Source organism: Mustela lutreola, chromosome 8 (genome assembly GCF_030435805.1).
Source record: "Mustela lutreola isolate mMusLut2 chromosome 8, mMusLut2.pri, whole genome shotgun sequence".
Taxonomy (NCBI): Eukaryota; Metazoa; Chordata; class Mammalia; order Carnivora; family Mustelidae; genus Mustela; species Mustela lutreola.
Genome location: NC_081297.1, coordinates 111,525,936 through 111,536,737, shown reverse-complemented (window position 1 = coordinate 111,536,737; position 10,802 = coordinate 111,525,936). Strand labels below are relative to the sequence as shown.

At 36.4% G+C, this 10,802-nt stretch overlaps 1 pseudogene; it reads right to left on the bottom strand.

Moving 5' to 3' along the window:
• Positions 1-8,544: 8,544 nt before the first annotated feature.
• LOC131839940 (U4 spliceosomal RNA) lies at positions 8,545-8,674 on the bottom strand (annotated as a pseudogene).
• Between the last annotated feature and the right edge of the window lie 2,128 nt (positions 8,675-10,802).

Here is a 10,802-nt window from a genome sequence, read left to right as displayed (position 1 = left end):
ATTACTCTGTGATTTGAAAAAAAGATAAAACATTGCTATTTCCAATGACAGGGACAGAGCTAGAGACTATAATGGTAAGTGACAAAAGTCATTCACAGAAAGACAAATACCATATAATTTCACTCATATGTGTTATTTAAGAAACAAAACAAATGAACATAGGGGGGAAAAAAGAGAGGCAAACCGAGAAATAGACTCTTAACTATAGAGAACAAACTGATGGTTACCACTGGGTATGTGAGGGGGGGAATGGGCTAAATGGGTGATGAGTATTAAGGAGGGCACCTGTGATGAGCACTGGGTGTTGTATATAAATGATGAATCACTAAATTCTATATCTGAATGTAATATTACACCATATGTTAACTAACTGGAATTTAAATTAAAACTTAAAAAGAGAAAGAAATTCACAGGGCACCTAGGTGATGTCAGTCGGTTAAATGTCCCACTCTTGGGACATTTAACTTTATAATCTTTAAAATAAAGAAATCTTAAATAAATAAATAAATCTTTTAAAAAAGAGAGAGAGAAGAAAAGAAATTCAGGGGTGCCTGAGCGGCTCAGGTGGTTGAACGACCAACTCTTGGTTTCAGCCCAGATCATGATCTCAGGGTTCTGGGATCAAGCCCAGCATCAGGCTCCAGGTTCAGCAGGAATCTGCTTGAGATTCTCTCCCTCTGCCTCTCTCCTGGCTCACATGTTCTCTCTCTCTCTCTAAAATAAATCAATCTTTAAAAAGAAAAAAAGAAATTCATTTCTGCCTCTATAGACTGAGGCAGACTTCTTGGGCAATAGGGCTCCAGGAGAGTAATTATAGCCACTGTCAGCTTTCAATATGATATACAGGCATACGTTGTTTTACTATACTTTGCTTTATCGCACTTCTTACAAACTGAACATTTGTGGCAACCCTATGTCAAGCATTTTCCAATAGCATTTGCTCATTTCATGTCTCTGTGCTATAGTTTGTTAATTCTCACAAGATTTCAGACTTTTTCATTATTATATTTGTTATGGTGATCTATAATCAGTGATTATGATTCACTGAAAGCTTAGATGATAGCTAACATGTTTATAATAAAGTATTATTTAATTAATATTCATACTTTTCTTATACATAATACTATTGCATACTTAATAGAGTACAGTAGAGTGTAAACATAACTTTTATATGCACTGGGAAACCAAATATTCACTTGAGTCACTTTATTGTGATATTCACTTTATTGCACTAATCTGGAACTGAATCCCCAGTATCTCAGAGGTAAGCCTGTATTTCATACTGGCAAATGATTTAGTTAGTCCTTTAGTGGGTGTTCAGAAAGAAAATTAAATTTACAACATTAGAAGTCAAATAATCTCTTCCTCAAGCCCCATGGTATGCCCATGATAAGTGAAGTCCTACAAATAATTCAAGCTCTATCTGTTATAATGGCAGCCAGAATTCAATTTAGCAATATTTCAGGGAACTAAGGGAACTCACGTGCTCTCACCTAGCGGTGTAGGGACGAGGTTCTTTGTTGGCCTCAGAGGATGACTCAGTTCCTGTCCAATGTGTACACCTGTTGCATCTCAAGGCCAAGATGATTGCTCTTCAGAGGTCTTTGCCAGTAAATCTTTGCTTTGACTCTTTAGCCAAGTTTGCATAAGCTCTTTGATATGGATTCCATTATTCCCTTCATCAGTTTCTCCAGCTGCATCCACAGGACATTTGGTGATGAGTTTGTTTTGAACATGGTTGTAGAGACAATGGATGCTTTAAAGGTCAAGATTACTAAGAAGTGTTTTTATTTTAGTTCAGATGTGACTGCCATGGTGGTGGATTATTACTTCTGCCCACTCCCTGTCTCTAGCTGACACAATGTGGGTGAGATTTATATGGCTTTCATCTATGGGAGCATGAAAATTTAGGAAAAACATTGAGCTTCTAAAGTCAAGGCTGTCCATGATATTGTAACCCAAAGTTTCATAACAGCTATAAAACTCATTTGCAGGTCAGCTTGGACACTTCTCTCTTTCTCCCAAACTTACCAGAAACTTAGAGAAAGTAGGTCTCATCATTTCAGGGCCTCACATAAGCCTAACAGAACCAATATAAAGGGAATGTACAGAGCAGGAGAGAAAAGAGTCACAGCTTTGTCCTGCAAGTGTACAGTTGGAGCAGTTGTGGAGAGAAAAAGACAAGTATTCTCAATCAGCACAAAAGGAAATAGCCATTCCAAAATAACAGTGACAGAAGCTAGATTATCTGTTACAAATTTATTTTCATTGCCAAGACTCCACGGAATCTCCCCTTAGCAAGGTAATCAATGAGATCTTGAGTACTTAACCCAAAGGTTGCTTTTAATTCCTCAGTTTACTTAATTTCTTTAAGGAGAGTAGAGCTTTTCTCTATCCTCTTAAGTCCTTGTATTAGGAGCGTTCTGAAATGTTTTCCATCGCCCTATAAATTCTTCACGGATTGCAAATCTTCTAATAGTTGAAATTCCTGTTTAAGCATTGATAGTTCCCTAATCTAAATGTTCACCAGAGAACTCTCTCCTCAGCCCAGAATGCTGTCCCAGACTTCTGCATGCCTCACATGTGCCCCCAAACTATCATTTTTTCACCCAACTCCAATCTGCTCCTTTCTCTGTGGTCCACTAGAAAATGGTCCACTAGAAAATGGTCCATTAGAAAATGGCATTTATTAACACTACTGGCTGCTAAAAATCCCCTGGCACACAAGACAGATGTGGTCCCTGCCTTCCTTCAGCTTCATTCCAATAGTAAAGATAAATTTTAACAAGAAATAGCCGATATTAAGACTGTTGGAAAAGGTAAAGTACATAGAACATATATATGGGACACATAATTATTAGGGATGGCAGGGGGTCATCACTGATTGTCCCTCTTACTTATTACCCCCAATCTAGTACCAAGGCATGTAACTGATAGCTCCTTATATCCTTAAATCCCCTCATTTCCCTCTAATCCCACAACCCCCATCTCAGCTCAGGTCATCATCACCTTGCCCTTTAATCACAACAAACAACTCCTTAACAGCCTTCCATTCTTACCTTCTTTGTCTTCTTCATGTCTTAAAATGTAATAAAAACTCAGAAAATCATTGTTATCACTCAGATATACAGAAAAACTCTTTTGGTTGTGATTAGAGAACCATCCTAAGACATTTCAGTCATCTGATTGAAGAACAGTTGAGTGTACACCAAATGGCCAGCTGTTGACAGAAAGCCTGAGAAAGCATCTGTTATGTATTGTTAACAAAGCAAAGTACAACCTTCTCTGCCACACAAGGAAAAGGAGAAACACTCAGCTGGCAGGAAGGCAACTTCACACACCCACAATGTTGTCACCTCTCTGAGTCTAATTAGAAACTTAAATCCAGAATAGCATGAAACAAATTAGATTTTCCCATCTAAAGATGCCACAGTTGTTTCATGTTTTAATAGCAGCAGCACAGAAGTTAGTTGTGAGATATATCCAGATAAAGTGAACACCTACATCTTGCTATATACAGGAATGCATAGAAGGAACAGCTGTTCCTGTCTGTTCCCTAAATGTCCCCATTAAAGCCAGTGACACTCTTGAATGTTGCTGGAACTCCCCAATTCAGAAGGCAGATGGATGATACACTGCCCAAAGGAAGATCTTTAAATTTAAGCTGGTCCTATCCTTGATTGACCAATGCACGTTTTTGGAGAATTCACCCAGCTGGCAAAGGAGTGGCCTACTCTCAACCCATGGCTAGAATCAATTACACAAATATATCTTCTCTCTCAACTCTTTGCTAAGCTCCAATCTCACATATGATACTTAGACCAACAATTTATTGAGCACCTACCATGCAAGAGTCCCTATGTATTTGGTCAATCAACTGACTCAGTATTTACTGAGTACCTACTCTGTTCCAGACCAGCTCTAAATCCCGAGATGCAGAATTAAACAAAAGAGACTTAGTCATTATTCTCAAATAGGAGACAATTCAGTTGAGCAGACAGACCATAAATAATTATTTTAATATTTAATCCTCATATTTAATCCTCAAAACAATTTTTGAGGTAGTTATTTTAAACTTATTTTTACTGGTTACCAAAATAAGATTTTAAGACACACAACTAATGAATCATTGAACAATACATCAAAAACTAACGATATACTATACGTTGGGTAATCGAACTAACTAACTAACTAACTAACTAAATAAATAAATAAGTTGCTTAAAGTCATGCAGGTGGATAGGTGGTGAGAGGGCATGATATGCAAGTCACCTAAATGTAACAGAATGCAATCGTTAATGCTGGGTTACATGGTCTAGTGCTCAAAAATGCATCACATCTAACATATGGCAACTTAAACCCATTGTATCTTTTCTTCAGAACTGCCTCAAATTTCTCCCTCAGCAAATAGCAACATCACCTCTTTTGTTTTTCCAAACCATAAATTTGACAATTATCACGGACCCTGCATTCTTTTCCATCTCAATCATAAAATCTCTTTTCAAGTATCATGGATATTTACCTGCCTAAATCTTTCATACCTTCTTTTTCAGTCATACTGCCATTCTGTGTTTTAAACTTTCTTTCCTTTTTCCCTGAGTAGTTGTGATGGTTTCCTCCACTCTGTGCCTTTAAATAATCCCTGTCCTCCCTCCAAACAATCATCTACTGTGCCAACCGAACAAACTTCTCAAAATATAAATTCAATCATGTCACACTTCTGCAGAGTCCCCACTCTCTAAACAAAAGATTTATTTTCAGAATCCATCAACCTCTTTAGAAGCTAATGTCTGTCTGCCTTTTCCTCAGTTCCTTCCACGCCTTTATTCTCTATTTCAGTCTCTCTGCAGTACTTCTAATTCTCCAAATACATCCTGGCCCTTCCCACCTCTGCACATGCATACACTTTGTCCTCTCTGCATGAAGGTAATCTGAATCTTTCTTGAGCGAGCATTTACTTATTCTTCAAAACTCAGCTTAAGAATCAATTCCTTTTGGAAGTCACATTCTCATCCTACTTCCCAATATTACAGTTCAACCCTTTTGGGTTCTTGTTTCACTTTGTGCATACATACATACCATACATGAGTTCCATAAAAAACACTGGAAATGTGCCTGTCTCCAATGATAAACTGAGCTTCTCCAGATCAATCTTAATCAATCTCATTATGAGTCTTACAAGAGAACAAAGTAGGGTGCGTTTCGAAGCATATGTGAGCTGTAGTCAGAAAATCCATTTTCTTTTTTTTTTTTAAAGATTTATTTATTTATTTATTAGACAGAGAAAGATCACAAGCAGGCAGAGAGGCAGGCAGAGAGAGAGAGAGGAGGAAGCAGGCTCCCTGCTGAGCAGAGAGCCCGATGTGGGACTCGATCCCAGGACCCCGAAATCATGACCCGAGCCGAAGGCAGCGGCTTAACCCACTGAGCCACCCAGGCGCCCCAGAAAATCCATTTTCAAAGCCCACACTTTTCCACTTAATATCTGTGACCACAACAGCCATTCACATTCTTACCTGAAGTTGTCTTCTCTATTAAGAAGTAAATGATAATGATGACAAGTAAGTTGTAAAAATGTGAAATGAGACTCAACATATGAAAGCATCTTTTCCCCTATAAAATGTTATAAATGTCTTACTTTCCCATGCCCACAAGAGCTCCTTGGGAGCAGACCCCATATTTTGATAGCTTTGTACTATTTTTTTTTTTTCCTTCTTCACAGTCACACATAGCTGGGACACAGTTTAGATTTCATAAAATACATTTTTTTAAACTAGTAATAAGAGAAGTAATGCTTTGCTTTAAAATTTGTAGAGAATTATTTCTACAGAATTTCCCCGGAAAGGGAAAGAAGCATGAAAACTTAAAAACTAAACGCAGCACATTAATTAAATGGTGATTAAAAAGAGTAAGAGCACAGAAATAATGAAAGTCAATCATGTCTACTATAGTGTGTCTTTGTTGGCTTTTTTGGAGGGGGCTCAATTAAAAAAAGACAGCAATTTGAATTTGAGGACTCTTTTCTCAGAGTTTGACCTGGGCAGAATTGAGAAGCAGACAATTTATTCTTTTAATTTTTGCCTCTAAGTCTGTAGCCCTTTTCACCACTTGGAAACCCTTCCTCTCATTTGGAAGTTACTGGAATCTTGCTTCCAGGTGTCTTCCTAGAACTGGCATTCCTAAAGATTTCTCATTACCTCTGACTTACCCCTCCTTCTCCCTCAGCTATGTTTCTGTCTCCAGGTTATTTTTAGCAAGTTAGGATATAAATACTACTATATCCATCAACTCAAGCAAAAACATCTGTTAGAAACACCATGGATGCTAGATTTTAGGAAATCTGTTATGGCTAAGATACAGTCCTTGTTTCTAGGTAGCTCAACACTGTTTTCAGGAGTATAGATAAATTGATATTCAGTCAGATAAGTACATGATGAAATACAGAGCAAAGCACTATGAAAACTCCCCAGAAAAGGGCAGCTCACCAGACTGGAGGATATGAGGAAGGTGCCAAAGAAGAAATTATTTTCAGGTGGGTTTTGGAGGGGGCTTACAAGCTGTCTGATAAAGTCCACCGTGGGCAGGAAGGGGAGAGCATTCCAGGCCGAGAGAACTGCACTTTCAAAGGCCTAGAGATAAGACATAACAGATTTAGAAGATAGCTGGAAGATGAATATGTTTTAAAAGTTTCTGAACTCAGCTGAGGATGTTTCCAGTGATAGGATATTGGACTACTTAAGAGAGTACAATGGGGATGTTTGGATTATGTGTATAAGGAATATATTTGGTCTAAGGGAAATCACAACATGGATTACTGCTTAAACTTATCCCCCCAGTTCTTCTTCTTCAGCCATCCACACCCCTCCAGCCAGGCATGTGTCTCCTCTGTCCCATGTGTTCCAGCACCATCACCAGTCTAATAACTGGCTAACCTCGTATCTGTCTCTTGCATGTATCCAATCTCATCCATCCTGCCCTCTCTATACTGCCTAGAAAGACTTTATAAACCTGTCATATGGAACAGATGAGACAAAATGAACTCATTTCATTCAATGCTAAGGAACAAGATTAAACATATTCATTGTAATGGAACAGAGCATTTATGCTTTATACTTACTAATTTTTTTAAATACCCACTGACGTGGGTGTTATTATCTTTCTCACAAAACTCCAAAACAGGAAAATTTTCATCTTGTTTCTTGTGCAATATTTAACCATGTTAAAACACTATTACTTTTATTTCTTAACCTACATTCTGGTGTCAACTTATTTGAAAATAGGATGCTTCTTGGAGAATAAATATACTTTTTCTCCATCATGATCATATTTTATTGTTTTGTTTACTGCTTTATACATTTTTATTTAAAATATTCTATAATTCAGTATTAGATTTTTTTCTTAATTATCTAAATAGATGAGACATAACTTTGTTTTCACTGCAACTTACCCATGGTTTTATGGATTCATCATCATTACCCTCCTTAAAAGATATATATACATACTCTCTCAGTAAAGGCATGAGGTTCCTGTTGGGTAAGACCAGTTAACTGTTTTATTCAACTTCTAAAACTACCTGGGGAACCTCTGAACAAGCCTGTGTTTTTCTTAGGTATGGACCTATTCCCTAGGACTCTGTTGTCTACTGAGAAAGATAGAATTAGTATAGACATTAAACTTGATGAGAACCTATGCAAATTTGGTCATCAAATAGAGTTAAATGAAACAATTGAGTTCCTCTGTGGTTTAGGAGCTACCCCAAAATTAACCAAAATACTCCTGCCCTCCGAATCTTCTCAAATTTTGAAAAAAAAAACAAAAACAAAAAAACCCAAAACTTAGTCACAGGTAGATTAAAGAAACATGGATTCTTAAAGCTGTAATGGACCTAGGAGTCCTCAAGCATGAAACAACAAGGACCCTTTATGAAAACTGTCCAATTGGTAATGAGCTCTTATTTAACTACTTTCTTTAATGACATTTGGTGAAGGAGAACTCAATGCTTCCTGAGATGGTCAATTTCATTTGAAAAGCTCTAATTGTGAGAGAGTTCTTAATGTTCCAATCTAACTTACTGTAGTTTTCAAGACAAATGAAGTGATTTGGTCTCTTTTCCATTCAGCAGCTTTTAATGAAGAAGGATATCTATCCTTCAGAACAAAAATACATACCTGATAACCTCTAAATCTGTTTATTATGAATTTGTTATTTAATAAGGAAGGAGTCTCTATTTCAAAATATAATATACATTATTGTAAAGGTAGTTCAAGGACCATAAATATATTGACTTACTTTTTTTTTTTAAGATTTTATTTATTTATTTGACAGAGAGAAATCACAAGTAGATGGAGAGGCAGGCAGAGAGAGAGGGGGGAAGCAGGCTCCCTGCTGAGCAGAGAGCCCGGTGCGGGACTCGATCCCAGGACCCTGAGATCATGACCTGAGCCGAAGGCAGCGGCTTAACCCACTGAGCCACCCAGGCGCCCCAATATATTGACTTACTTTGAAGAAAAAAATTAAAATCACACTGAAAATCTTAACACAGTTAATAAATAAATACATATAAAAAAAGATATCTCAGATTAGTGGAAAAGCAGGTAATAAATAGATTTATCAATTAGCAATAATCGCGCCTCGGATAAACCTCATTGGCTACGATACTGCCACTGCGCAAAGCTTAGATTTATAATATACAGTTAGCAAAACAGAAAAGTTTCCTTGTGGTTCTTATAGTATCATATACCAAATAGATTGAATTTTAACCAAGTACCCAAAGGTAAACAGTAAACTTTAGCCAAACAATAAAAAAAAAAAATACTGCCTATTAAATATCTTCTGTATAGGAATTTTCTTAATCTAGAAGCAAGAGGAAAAATCTCAAAGGATTCAAATCTACAGATTCAAAGGTATAAAAATTGTAAGTTTTTGCATGTAAAAACAAAAACCAGAATTAAAAGGCAAAGAGAGTAGGAAAAACAGGGGCAACGAAAATGATAGACTAAAGGTCAACCTCTTTATTTTATAGAAAAGTTCTTAAAATTAATAGAAGAAAATATATCTCAAAAGACAAATGACCAAATGAACATACTTTCCAAAAGCAGAAATACAAATAAGAAACAATCATAAGGGAAACATTCATTCATACAAGTAATCAGATGCAAATCAAAATAACAACAGAAAACACATTTACCTATTAGCAATAATTCAACATTATAAAATTTAAGCTGGTAGAACCTTTATTGTACATTGGCAGAGTCCTTTTGAATTTGTGTTTGGCATGATGTATCAAAACAATAAATATACACATGTAGTGGGGTAATAACTGTTTCAGATTCTCCTCAGGAAATAATCTAAATATGGAAAAAGGTGATATTCATTAATGCCCATCGCAGTATATATTTATAATAGTCAAAGCAATTTAAAATAATGCAAAATAAATCAGTATTAAAAATAAGTATAAATGAATGGGCTATTATTATGATGTGTAGCAGGTTAATTATAACTAATAAAACACAAGGATGTGAGAACATCATTCATGCAGCTGGATGAGGAGCATTCTCAGTAGTGGATCGTGGAGTGCACAGCGCTGACTCAAGAACAAGCCTGGAATATCCATGGAAGAGAACAAACACTACTGTGCTGGCGTCCTGAGAGCCAGCCACGGAAGAACGTTAGAAAATGAAGCAGGAGAAGCTACACATGCACAGAGCTGGGAAAAGGAGATCCTGAAGAGTCTTAATGAACAGTCTTGTTACTTAGGGATTATTATCCTGAGTGAGGGGCTAGCGATTAGAGGGTTTTGAAAAGTCATGAGGTCTGACTAACTTAGACATTAAAAAATTTTCCATGTCTGCACAAGGGCAAGGGAGAGAGTACAGTGAGGATGGAGACATTTGAACAACCTGGTGACAGATGATGAAGACCTCAACAAAGGGTCGTAGCATAGAAGGGATGGGAAGAAGTGGGCAAATCATGGATATTTTGAAGATGGAGACCGACAGAATAATGGTAGGAATCTGAGAAAAAGAGCAGGGAGGATAGTACCAAGTTTATTTGTAGGGTTTATGAACAAAAAGCTTGATAAAAGTTTACATTCATGATCTGAAAAGTAATACTCTTAGAAAACTTGTTAGAAAGGACCTCCCTTAACCAATTTACTGGTAACCCCACTTTAATTAAAGCAAATAGCAGACTTAACAGTGAAATACTGACAGCCTTCCCTTTATGAGAGGACTAAAACTTACTTCTATCCTCAACATTTCTACTCGACATTTAGCGAAGAGGTCTTTATCGCACAACAGAGCAATAAAACAAGGAGACTCAAGACTGGATGGAAAAGTCAAAACTCTCACTGTTCAGGGATGGTATCTGTATTCCATGATTGTGATCTGCACTATCAAAAGAATATAGAAGTAAGTTATTAGAATTTATAAGAGAGATTAGCAGGATGACCAGAGAAAAATAAAAATATAAACACCTATTGCTTTTCTATAAACCATCACAAACTAGTTAGAATATGAAATTTTAAAAAAATATACCATTTATAATATAATCAGAAATGCAAACATCCTCTGATATATTGGTAAATAAAATTATAAAATTTAATTGAGAGGCCTTAAGGAAGACCTAAATAGATATACCATGTTTATGACTGGAAAACCTGAAATATTGAAAAATGTCACTGTTCTCCATATTATCTTATGAATTCAATGCAATCTTAAACAAAATCCTTACTTTTTTGGGTTAAATTTGAATTTATTGTATAAAACAGCAAAAAAAAGTCTAAATATCCAAGACATCCATAAA